The following is a 12,962-nucleotide window of genomic DNA, read 5'->3' as shown; positions in this document are numbered from 1 at the left end:
TAGATTATGCTTGTGTGTTTCTCATAATGTGTTGCAATTGTTGATTGCAGCAGTTTTTAGTCTTGTTTCTGTGCTAGGGGTGGATTTCTTCTTGCCGAAGAAGACATTTCCAATTTGTGAATCAAGCAAACAATTTTATTAGCTGCTATTTATACATAATCTATTTTGAAAACTATGCTTGATATTGTGTTAGTATTTGCGATATGAAGCTTCTGTTTGCTTCTGATTTAAAGCCCATTCTGTGTTTGCACAGATTGTAATTGCAAGTTGAAATCAGTCATGTGCAAGTGATCTGTGAGCATGTTCAGTTTTCTGCTTGTTTTTAAAAATAGAAAGAAAAAAAAAACATACATATGAAATCTTTCTCCATTCTGATTTTATTTGGCATCTTATGTGAAAATTAAAGCTGGATACAAGTGCGGAATTTTAATGAGTTTTTGATTTATTCATGTTGATACTGCCACATGTCCAGGAGGGAAAAAAATTACTGGTTGCAGAAAGTTTAATGATGATTTCACACTTACAATCTGTGCATTGCATGTGATCTTGAGCAATCAACAGCCTTGGTGGAACTTCATCATGAAGCGAATGATTCGATATTAGTTCATAGGTGTACTAGTTCTGAGTATTTAGGTAAGGGTCAATGGCAATAAAGGATGATCAAAATTAGAAAATTGGTAAAGATGTAGTTTACAGCAGAAGTTCCTAGAAAGGAAGAACATGAGACATCTAATTTTTAGGGTGTAATTATGGTTATCTTGTCACATTTTATTACAATTTGACTGCATATTTTCAAATATTAATATTGAAAAAAAACTGGTTTAAGTAATCTAGACATTTTTTTAAATGCATATTGATCATATTTTGTTCCATATATATATATATATATATATATATACATTTAGTGTTGTTTAAACTTAAATATCAGGATATCTTCTTTACATCACTTAGACTTTCTTTGAATTTGCAGTTGAAAAAGATATTGAAAACATGTTCATCATTCAAGTGAATTCGATGAAATAGATTTTCATGTATTTTTGAACTAGAATAAAACACTGACCCATATAGCACCACAGAGCTATTTCTTTCTGTTATAAAACATTTGTTTTCTTGTATTCCCTGTCAGTAGATTGCACAGCAATTGGTGCACTTACTGTAGAGCGAGGTCTTTATCCTTGTGGGACGTGAGCTATTGGCTGTGCATTTTCCTCTTAAACATCAGCGCACATAGCCACACTCAGACACACATACTCTCGTAATGCCTCACACTCTCCCTTGTCCAATTGATGTGCAAAAGATGCAGATGTTCTAACATTTCTAGAAGGTATAAATTGCAATCTTTTGATAATCTTTGGCACAATATTGCTCGCTTGAACATTGCAGGTGGCTTGGCAGCTGGTTGCTAGGGTAACATTCTTTTTTACTTCACTTTTGCCTGATTAGATATGAGGATTGTAGCCGGGGAAGATAAGATGCCCCTGAGAATGGATTTCCGGCCAGGTGCAGTGGTGCCAATCCTGCTTTTGATAAGCCATCTTTTCAAAACTGAGGTGTTATTCAACAAGACGAGGCTGCCGACAGAGTCGTGTTCATCAGCGGCCCTCACTTTTCCACCACGTGCCCTTGGCCTTCCAAATTCTCACTGAAAGCCACTGTTGAAAACAAATACTTTCTCTTGCATGAGGAAAAGGCTGTGATCTTGACTGAAAATATGACTGATAAAATAGCCATACCAAGTAAAGCCTGTTCAGTTTCTGAGAACTACACATCAGAACATGTGACGAACTATACCATCAATTCTTAATACACATTGTTATATTTCAGGACAAAAAATGTATTTTATAGAAAAGGTATGCTAAAAAGTTAAGTAAAGCTATAAAAGTTGAACGTTTTTTCTACTATTTCACACATTTAGTATAATGTCAGGCAATTTATTTGAAATGTGCCATTTGTCTGTTGAATTGCATTAAGGAGGTGAGAAAAAGAACCTGTCATTTTTTTAATATAATAATTACAATACAGAATATTTTTGGACTGACCTTGCATAGTACAGTAATATTAGATGAATATTTTTAATTGAATCTAATTCTCACATACTTCGTGGCATGTTAATTTCCTGCCTGCTGAAAAACTTCTCTTCTACATCTTGCAAAACACTTGTCACTTATTTACTGCAAGCTCAGAGCTTGTTATTCACTGGCTGTCAAAAACAGATCAGCTCTTAATCATGTTTTTTTTTAAATACATACAATAATTAGGACATGAAATAACACTATATGGTGAAATACAAGAAAACAAAGCCTTATAGTGGTCTCTTCTGATAGACCAGTTTAGACATGTTAACTGTAAGTAACTTTGCAAGTCAACTATTACTTAAAATCTGCTAACACTTTATTTTGATGCTCCCCAAATAGACATTCTGCTGTTTATAAATTTGCAAGTACAAGCCAACTTATTCTACTAATCCTAATTTAACAGTCTACTAATACTCTTATGAGAGATAGTTGACATGTACTATAGTGGCAAATGAATGAGCTGATATGTAGTTGCAATGTTACTTATGATAGAATGCCTGAAATGCAGAAAATCAAGTGAAATAAAGTATAACCATTAACCAGGATAAATTTAAGCAATGCCACACAAACACAATAGAGTATTTGCAAGCATGCTTATTGCTTACTTTTGTATAAAATTTGAAAAAAGTTAATATACTGTCAGTTATTTTTTCTATTTTTACCTCTCCATAGAAAAAAAATCCAAACAAAGCCATAACAACATAATAACATCTATGAATCTGTGCTTTTGAACCAGTCAGAATGATTACTAATACCAAAAATACAGGTTGTAATACACAAGTTTCTCTGAAATGAGCAAACAGACAAGTGAATTGATAAAAACACTGCTAATTTACAGCATTAACTGTTGTGTAAAATCACACTCACAGGCATTGGAAGTTTTTTTTTTATATAGATTTATAAGACCAATCAGAACATCCCAAAAAAGAGATTTAGATACCCATGAGAAATAAAAGTGACATTTGCGTCCCTTTTCGAAAGTCTGAAACATTGGTGCCCTTTTCCAAACTATTTAGTTTCACAACACCACAGCAAAATTGATAACCTATATATTTTTGCGTCTGATAGTTAGAAACACAAGGAAAAAGAACTCAAGGTTAAAAAGTCTATGATTTTGTTTTGATGGTGCTCTTTCAAAGAATCCATATCTGGAGACTCAAGTATCTCATGTTCTTGCTCTCACTAAAGTCTTCGCCCTGTCAAGATTGCGCGTATCTTTCAGTGGAAAAGCTCAGGATTTGGTGGGAGATCAGACTGTGTGGATAAGCTCTCTGCTAACCATGACACAGATGAAATGATCGAATCTTAGCGAAGGGATAAAGGAGTGAAAGAGACACAGTAGCTCTGAAAATTGTTGAGCCCAAAGTGTCACAGACAGAAACATCACACAATAAAAGGATTCTATTTCACTCTAAAAAAGGTTCAATTACTACACTGAACCATCGTGACTTCATCTTACAAATGGCAGCTGTAACATTTACTTTCTTTACCTTCCATATTAGACTACATCCAGTGAATTATATCAATGACTAAAAAGTAGAGTTCAAAAGTCTAGAAGCACTGCTTCTTTTCTGCATTTTACTAATTAATTTAATAAAAGAAAATTTCATAGCAAATTAACATGAAATGATGATAAAAAAAATGTAAATGATAAAAAATTGCATTTTTATCTTTTTATTCAAGTTTTTCCATTGCACATTAACATTAAAATTTGTATAAGTTATCATGTATTTACCCAAAATTTAATTAAACTTTTAGATTGACATCAAGGCATTTCAGAATGCTTTAAATATTCCTTTTTCCTAAATAAGGTTTCATTTGTTAACAGCATTAGTTCTGAAACATTTTTTTTTAATCTTAGTTATTGTAAATTACATTAATACATTATTAAAATCAAAAGTTGTATCTGGTTATAATATAACGTAATCAAATGTTAGTCATAACCAAATGTTAGTTATATTATAACCAGAATGTACACATCACCATATTCCGTTGACATGTACCAGTGGTTAAATAGTAAATAATTATAACTATTTGCATTTATACTTTCAGTAGAAATACTCAATTGCTAATTAAAAAATGTGAGTACATGTAACTTCAAAATAAACTAACAAATTTGGAAAAACAAAGTAGATTTGGAACACTTGAAATTTGGAACATGGAAATAAAAAAATAAGCTGAATTCAATCAAAAATACACATTTAGAACTCTTAAAGTTATGTAGATCACACACACAAAGAAATACTAAAATTAAGTTTACTTTATGTGTAAACATTCTTTCAACAGACAAATTAAGAAATTTAAAAATTAAGTCGTTTTTACAAAGACTAGTCTTGTTTGATCTACATAATAGATTTATGCAAAAAAAATCATTATATGTTTTAAGTAAATCGAGCAGAAATTTTTTTTCAGTGTTGTTATATAATGCATTAACTAATGGGACCTTAATGTAAAGTGTTTTTTCAAAGTCATTTTTCTTTCTTTTGATTATTTCTAAATCATAAAACTTTTTTTATTTCCAGGAGATTCTGAGGATCTTTATATAGCAAGAGTTTCTTTTATTGTTCTCATTATCACTTCCAGCCCTCTGTTAACACTATATTTTCATGTATGTCAGTGTGAACAGGTTATACACAGCACAGCTTAGTTTGTCATTTCCAGCATCCGCTCGATGCCGAATGCCAGAGCTGCTTGGCCATGATACTATAGCGCTCACACAGTGGCTGTGTTTCCTCTATATCCGGTGTGTGTAGGCATGTGGGAGTATTGTTGTGTTTAAACATATGTCCCGTCTTCTGCAAGAAAACGGCTATGACCTTTAGACACTGATAATTTAGCTGAGTGAGTGAATGAGTGTGAGGGTGATTAATCTCCTGTAGTTTAGTGCTTGAGGTGGGATGAGACTAATGTCATAACAGAAATGCTGGTCAATCCTGTTTTAATCAGTAGTATTGATTAGTTTTTATAATTACAATCAAGGCCTATCATGGAAAATGCTGCTTTTTTGCATGTGGATTCTACTACTTGATATCTCCGACTTCAGACAAAGCCTCAGATGATGACATTCAAAGAAACAAATCACAATGTCAGAATTTGCTGAGCAATTGTCCATTGTCAGCAAAGGCACCTCCTCAGATTGCAAGAGTGCTAACAGTTTTCTATTTGCTTTATAGGCTACATACAACAAAAACTAATTTACAGTAATTCACACACACAAGTATTTGTAAACAGAATTTCTTTTGGAGACACTTTCACTAATTGATGCATTTCATTTGCAGAGAAGTGAATGTTTATCGTTAGCTGTGTATCATTATCATTATCTCCCTGGGCACCAGCGTGTGATGTCAATCCCCCGCATTTCACAAAATCAGACATACGGTTGCCCCGCGATTACACTTTTCTAAGTAGGAAGTTCCAACTTCTGTCAAACTGGCATACTTTTTTCAGAATTCTCTGATGAATAGAAAGTTTAAAAAAAGCATTTATTTGAAATAGAATTTTTATAACAATGTCTTTCTGTCACTGATGAATCACACTTGCTGAATGGAAGAATTGCTTTCTTTTTAAATATATTTTTATTTTAGTAACCTCAAACTAATGAACAGAAATATCAAAGCTTAGTTGTATGCTCTGCTGTAGTGCCACAGCCAAAATACAGCTGCCCCATGGCCATTTTTAGAAAAATAAACCTAATTTTAAATTGGTAATCATCTTGTACTGTGTGTACTTGTCATGTGCTTTTGTACAGAGGTCAAAAAATAACATGACCGCTCCACTCATGGCAAACACAAGTACACCTGCTCATCCCTTGAAAGGCAGTAACAGTAATGAAATATTAATTGTTAAAGGTGCTCACCTGTTCTTGAGCTCAAGGTCCACTCGTTTGATGTCCACACTTGAATGATCTGTTTCGGATTACAGTGCTTGGATCACAATAACCACGTAGATGGCAAGACAATGAGTTGTATGGTCATTTTAAATAAAGTGTAGGAAGAATAAAGACTGTGAGGGTGAGCTGAGAGCCTGTTTTTTAAATGTGGAGGACACAAGCTTGGGGAGACATGTGCTTTGTTAGACGACAGAGGGAGGACGGCACTTCAAACACACAGCATGCACACAAACCCGGTACAGACAAACAAAAAGAGCACTTCACATGGGCAGCTCGCATAAGCTCATACTGTCTGATTATACACACATGTTCTCGGTACATTTGCAATGTCAGGGACCAAAAGGAATTATTAAGTCTATAGCAATTAAATAACAATGTAGAATAGATCTGTCTCCAGTAGACTAGCACTCAGAGCCTTTGCAATATAGCAAAAGCATTAAAGGTTAAAAGCATGCTGCCTTTCAGCTTCACAGAAAAACTATTAGAGCAAAATGAGCAAAAAAATAATCTGGAAGGAATTGAATAGGCCTCCAATGAAGGACTAAAACTTTCAAAAAAATCTTTCATCCATATATATTTTTTTTTTTTGCCATCTAGCAAAGAAATATTTAAAATATGAGATTGGCTCTCGTAACCTAAAAAAACAACAAGGAAGTGACATTAAATATTAAACTGCTGACAGACAAACAAGAAGAAAGTTGAATGCTTCAAACGAACCAACCAAGTGATTTCTACTCAAATGACAAAATAATTTGTAGTCGTTTCAGTGTAACCTGCAAAAAAAAAAAAAATCGAATTCATCTAAAAAAAAAAAAAACAACAACAACAATGTATAAACCAGTTATCCTTTAAGCAGCACTGAACATTTGTTTGGCAAGCTGCATGATTTATTCATTAGCTTTTTTTCTCTTTTTCTTTGTCACAGCAAGCTTGATGTGATTGCTGCCTGCCTTCTGTTCCACACTGATTTAGCCACAGGTTGACAAATACAAGGGGTGGACAGGTTGTGGGGGTGTTTATCGTCATGGCAATAGACAAGGTTACTTTAGTCACAGACTGTGTGCAGGTTAAGAATCCCCATGTGACATTCTGCTACATGGAGTGACTTGAATGTCAACATATTGTAAGGTGAGGTGTTTAAATGATATTTGAGTGCAAAAAAATTAAACTATTTGTACTTCAGTTGCTGAAACACATCAAAAGTGAGCAAATACACCACTCAACCTGTATAGCACATGGACCTTGTGAAAGTAATGTAGCCATGGAAACAAGTCTAACCTTTTGTCCAATTGCATAGAGTTTTCCACATTTTATCTCTCAAATTGGAGGCAGTGTGGGAAAAAATGGGTTTAGTGAATGAGTATGCCCCACTGAGAGATGATGAAAATATGAAAACAAGGCAAGTGAGAGTAGTAGTGCTTTGTGGGGGCTTGCTGTAGTGCTTCAGGGTTTAGCATCGTGTGTAACTATTCAAATGCAGTCACATGCCAGGCTGGCTCTATGAATTAAACATGGCAAAAACACTGGCACAAAGACTGCTGCATGCCCGTGGAGTAGTGATAACCACGTCTTGAGTAAGAGGACGACCTCCAGAGCCCCTTAGCAGAGCCAGACAGAGAAAAACATCCATCAGTGGCTGGAAAAATGCAGGAAGGCTTTATGACAACACATTAGCAGTCCCTGATGGCTATGTCCTTCAGACGGAGTCTCTAAAGGCATAGCTGAGAGTTACCAAGAAATAATTGTAGTGGTATAATACTTGTTATTATATAAATATATTTTCCAAGACTCTTAAACTACTAATATAATCCATTATTTTTTGACAAATTTTCATTTATAATTATGGATGTCAGTTGATTACATTTTTTTAAATAAATTAAATGGCAATTGCTAAATGGCGTTGCTTTCTGGGATATCAGTTAGTAAACTGCCATATTTTCTAATGTTTTAATGTATCCTTTATCGCAACATCAGACGGCTAAAAAGTCCCACTTAAGTGGTTTAATAAAAAAATCACTCAAAAGTTCAACTTATTACATTTAATATCACTTTAAAATGTGATACATTTGAAGTTAATTACAAATACAATGCACTTAAGCATTGAAAATAACACTTAATTTGTACTTATGTGTGTTCTTTTAAAGTATATTTAAAGTATATTATTTCTACAATAAGTACACTTTATAAAAGTATACTTCTTGAAAGCACTTTTTTCACAAGCAAATGGACTATTTTAAGTGAAAACTTTATATTTTATAATGTACATGTAAAATTATAAAATAATTTAAACAAAAATCTGTATTACATGTCCAGTTGGTAAGTACTTATTAGAATTAATAGATAAAACTCTCCACAAGCCCACAAATGAAGATGATTAATAGATATTACATTATTGTACCAGAAGAAAACAATATATATCTATATAATATATTCTTTGCTTTATATTTATTTGATTGGACATATAAGCCTAAACCTAATTCACTAGCCCATAGTCCATGTCGGTTTGATCTTTCTGAGATGTTAATGATATTCAGCAACAAATAACTTGATAATAAATCATGGTATCAGTCTTGGCTGAATTTATTATATATTTTGTATTTATTTATTTTTAGATGAAACTCACTTGGAAATTAAATTATAGATTAGATTAGATTTATTATCCAATTAAGCCAATTTATTCAGTTATATTTGCAAGTAGTCTGTCTTATCTAAGAACTCCTTCCCATATTCATATATATATATATATGCAGTGAACTGTGGCAGAGACTTGAAATCTCCACTAAAATGTAACTTTCACTTCTAAAGATGTTTTGTTGTGATACTGTTCGCCTCGCTGATCTTTCAAACAGTTCAGTTTGCTTCATGCTTTCTCCTGAGACACACACTAAATCCTGCATTCTTTTGTGTCGAGCACTTTTAGGTTACTACTGAAACACACACACACACACACATACACACATACTGATATGAAGTATGACTCACTGTTGTGAATCAAAATAAGTTTCTCTATAAGATCTATATGACTCAGATCTGTGGGCAGCACAGGTGTATGCTAGTTTTTTGATCCTTCTAGAACAAATGTTACACACGACTGGCAATTCCTGATGGGAAATGGATTAGCCCTTATGCTGTGGTGGCAAGGAAGTTATCACACTTAATCTCACGGTTCAGCTCTGCTCTAGAGGAAATCCTCCTACTAGCCCCGAGGAGATGTTGAGGTGAGAAGAGAGATTGATGGCTGTTGGGGAGCTCAGGGCACCTCAATTCAACTAGAAGTAATCACAGATCAATGACACTTACTGTCAAGTCAGCCTCATTTGGGGGTATTCGCTACATGTCTTTTTTGTTAGGAAAATAATAATAATACCAAAAACAAAGAACCAACCACAGAGTAAACTCTGGCTTTCATAAACGAAGTTAGTGAATATCTTCAGACACTTGTGGGGATCAGAAAATATCAGCTGGGCACTGCTGCCAATTATCTGTATACCAGGAGCTAATGTTATGGCTCAGTGCTAAAGTCTGATGTTATGACTGTCGTTATGTGCTCTGGTTGTTTTTTTATGTGTTAATCGAGAGGTCAATCTGGCGACATCTCTCCCTCCCCAGTAAAATGCTAATAGTGAGCTTACACTCTGAGCTTACACTTATTTGTGTGGAGGCTTCTATGACTTTAAACATAATGTATTTGTTTAAATGAAATGGCATTATGCAGAAATGCTAAATTGCTTGTCACGTTGACCTCAAAACATCACCTGGTTCTGAAGTTAACTCTCTCCAGCAGCAAGTAATGCATCGTACTAGTGAGTGGGTGGTCGTGCCAGCAGGTAGATGCCTTGTACGGGGATCATCAGCTCTGTGGTGGGGCCAGTCTCTTGCTGCTTCATACTGATCTTTAATTGCCGTTTAATTAAATTAGGCCCTGTTAGAGAGTTGGCCTAAATTATCTGGGTCATGTGCAATTTTCCCCCATCTCTTTTGCCGTGTGCAATCAGCTCCTCTGAGCACTCGAGCGTGGTTAAATATGATGGAAGCCCCTTCCACATGACCCGAATGTCCTGCATCTAAAACACCTGCTTCTTTATGGACTCAAACTGCTTGGGTTAAAGTGGGACAACATATAAAATATTAAGACATGGATGGAGGGAAACTTTCACAGGTAGGAATGTTTTGGTTTGTGTTTAAAATACGTATTTACTCAATATTACAGGTTTTTTAAATAGTACCTTACGTACATAAATGTTGTATCTGCAAAGTGCTTCATCTTGTATTGTGTTAATTTAGCAAATCATCTTCTGAAGTCTGCTGAAGATATAGATATTCCTACATGCATATAAATGGAGTTGCAGACATACAGGCAACTTGCTCTTGTGTGTTCACAGACCTTCTTTGACCATTCCAATATAGCTTACGTTCAGCGGCCCATAGAAACAGAATACACTAGAAAATACATAGCAATGTCCTAGCAACTGTCTCTAGAACACAAGCGGAGTTCTGTTGCTGCAGTGAACACGTGATGTAAGGAAATGTGGTAGTGACACTTTCACAATAAAGTATCACCAGGTAAGATGAATAGAAGAACAAAAGTAACTTTAAGGAGAAGTGAAATAACTAAAAAAGCACACCCAAGGTGAGTGCGGCATGTTTTTACAGTGTCGAGCAATGTAGCTAGTGACAGACATATGTTGATTTCTTGAACACAATGCTTAATCAGAGGTGTTGAAGTTAGAATCCACTGACTGCTCAGAACGCCAGAGGTATTGTCAAGTGCTGAGTTCTGTAAGCACGAGATTCATCTTATTATAAAAAAGTGTAGACATGATGTAAATAAGAGATTCAATAAGCAGTGTAGACAGCCTCATTGATTATAACAGAACTTTGTGAGATTGCGATGAACTATGAGTGACAGCTTTTTAGTGATTTTAATGAGAGTGCTCCTTGCACGCTTCCTAGGATATATTTAATCCATTCAGAATTTGCATAAAACTTTTAGTTTTTCACATGCACGTAGCAAAATATCGGGAACGACTGACGTAGTGATAACCATAGCAATGGACTGAACAAAAATATGGTAATAGTAAACCACTATTTATTAGGGCTACACATAGTGCATCATTGTGAGCAACAAAACTGTAAGACAGGGTTCATGCTATTTCACGACTGCATTCCTGAGGTTTTTTAAAAAGCTTCTTGATGCATCTGTGCTCTTGCCAAGGGAACAGATATGTCTATTAAAGTGACCTTTACCATCAGATTTCTGACCCAGAAGGGTCACTCTCATAAATTTTTGTACACCAGGACTGACCTCTGACCTCTGTTAATAACCCACAACACAACATTCCCTCTTCTCATGAGATTGTGCCTTCAGAAATCTTGTGTTGTGTTTGTATTGCACTGTTAAATTTGTTCATAATGACTTAATGCTTTCTGATCTGTGTAAAATGACAACTGATTTATCTACATTTATGTCCATGCAATATCTTCCATATTAGTATGATAAGACACTATTCAGAGTTTAAAATGTGTGCCACACCAATCTCTCAAACAGCCCATACAAGAAAACAGCAATAAGAGCGATAGAACCGGCAGTTTTCTGAGTGCTCTATTTGTGAATTGGACTTCAATTATGTTTCTCGCTCTCCACAGAAGATGACTCTTTTGCTCTTTTTTTCCTTTTTGCATCCCATCACTCCCCTTGGCTCCATCAAATGGGTAGGAGAGATGCATGAAAAACTAATTCCCAGCATTTGAAAGAATAGAGAGCACATTGATTTGGGATTGAGCTGCTTCGTCTGAAAAGTGGAGAGACAAAGCGTGTGCATTGAATCTGAGTGGCTGAAAAGATGGAGGGAAATCGAGGACAGAGACAGCATGCTGATCAATGGATGGGAGAAAGTGACAAAAAGGGAGAACAGCAGGTAGAAGGGGTGCCATTCTTTAGTTAGCAGAGAGTCAGGGTCACGGTGGCTTTGGAATATAACTGCACACCAAACACATACTGTAACCCAGAATAGTGAGGTGAAATAAATTTAATTTAATAAATACAGAAAATGCTGTAAAAACAAAATATTGTAAAACATTACAATTTTAATGTATATATTGTAAAAAGTCATTTATTACTGTGATAGCAAAGCTGAATTTTCAACAGTTATTACTCCCGTTTTGAGGGTCACATGATCCTTCAGAAACTCTGCTGATTTGTTGATTAAGAAACATTCCTTCTTATTATGTATGTTGTTATGCTAAAACAGTTGTGCTGCTTAACATTTTTAATGATTCTTTGAAAATTCCAAAGCATAAATCCACTTATATACTTTGAAATGACAAAAGGTTGTTTCAATAACGATAGAATTCTCATTTTTGGGTGAACTGTTCCTTCAAGCCTGCTATCAGCATAAGACCAGCAAAAACACATTCATCTGACTGCTTGTCTGAGGATGACAAGATCTGAGAGCCTTTGGTCTCTTTATTCTCATATGCACACTTTTAGACTGACAGTCAGAAAAAAAAAACACTTACAAATGCCTGACTGCTTGTATAACACATAAACTTATAGTGACCTTTAGAGTTATTGTGAGCCGAGGTAGTGAAGTGTGACAAACAAAATGACCAGTCGGCAGCTGCCTGGAGGGCCATTGAGCCGTTACCACACACTGAGTCATTGGGAGAATAGTGGATGGTAAACCTAGGGGGGTTGACTATAATAACAAAATCTGACACACATCCAGATGACAAATAAACACACAGATCAAGAATACAGAAGCAAAGCGGTGTTATGCAAAGGCCCGCTGATAGACAAGCAGGTCCATTGAGAGACAAGTCATTCTAATAAAAGGAAGTATACACAAATTACATAGACTTCATGTAATAGAAATCATTTTTATCAAGAGCAATCAGGAGAATGTTGCAGAGAATCTTTTGAGCCTTTGAGGAGCGGGCTTCCGTAATTACAAGCCAGATAATAACCTTTGTGATATTCTCAAATCGTCTTTAATAAT

Source organism: Carassius carassius, chromosome 13 (genome assembly GCF_963082965.1).
Source record: "Carassius carassius chromosome 13, fCarCar2.1, whole genome shotgun sequence".
Taxonomy (NCBI): domain Eukaryota; kingdom Metazoa; phylum Chordata; class Actinopteri; order Cypriniformes; family Cyprinidae; genus Carassius; species Carassius carassius.
The sequence above is the reverse complement of the archived record's forward strand: the minus strand, read 5'-3'. Positions refer to the sequence as shown.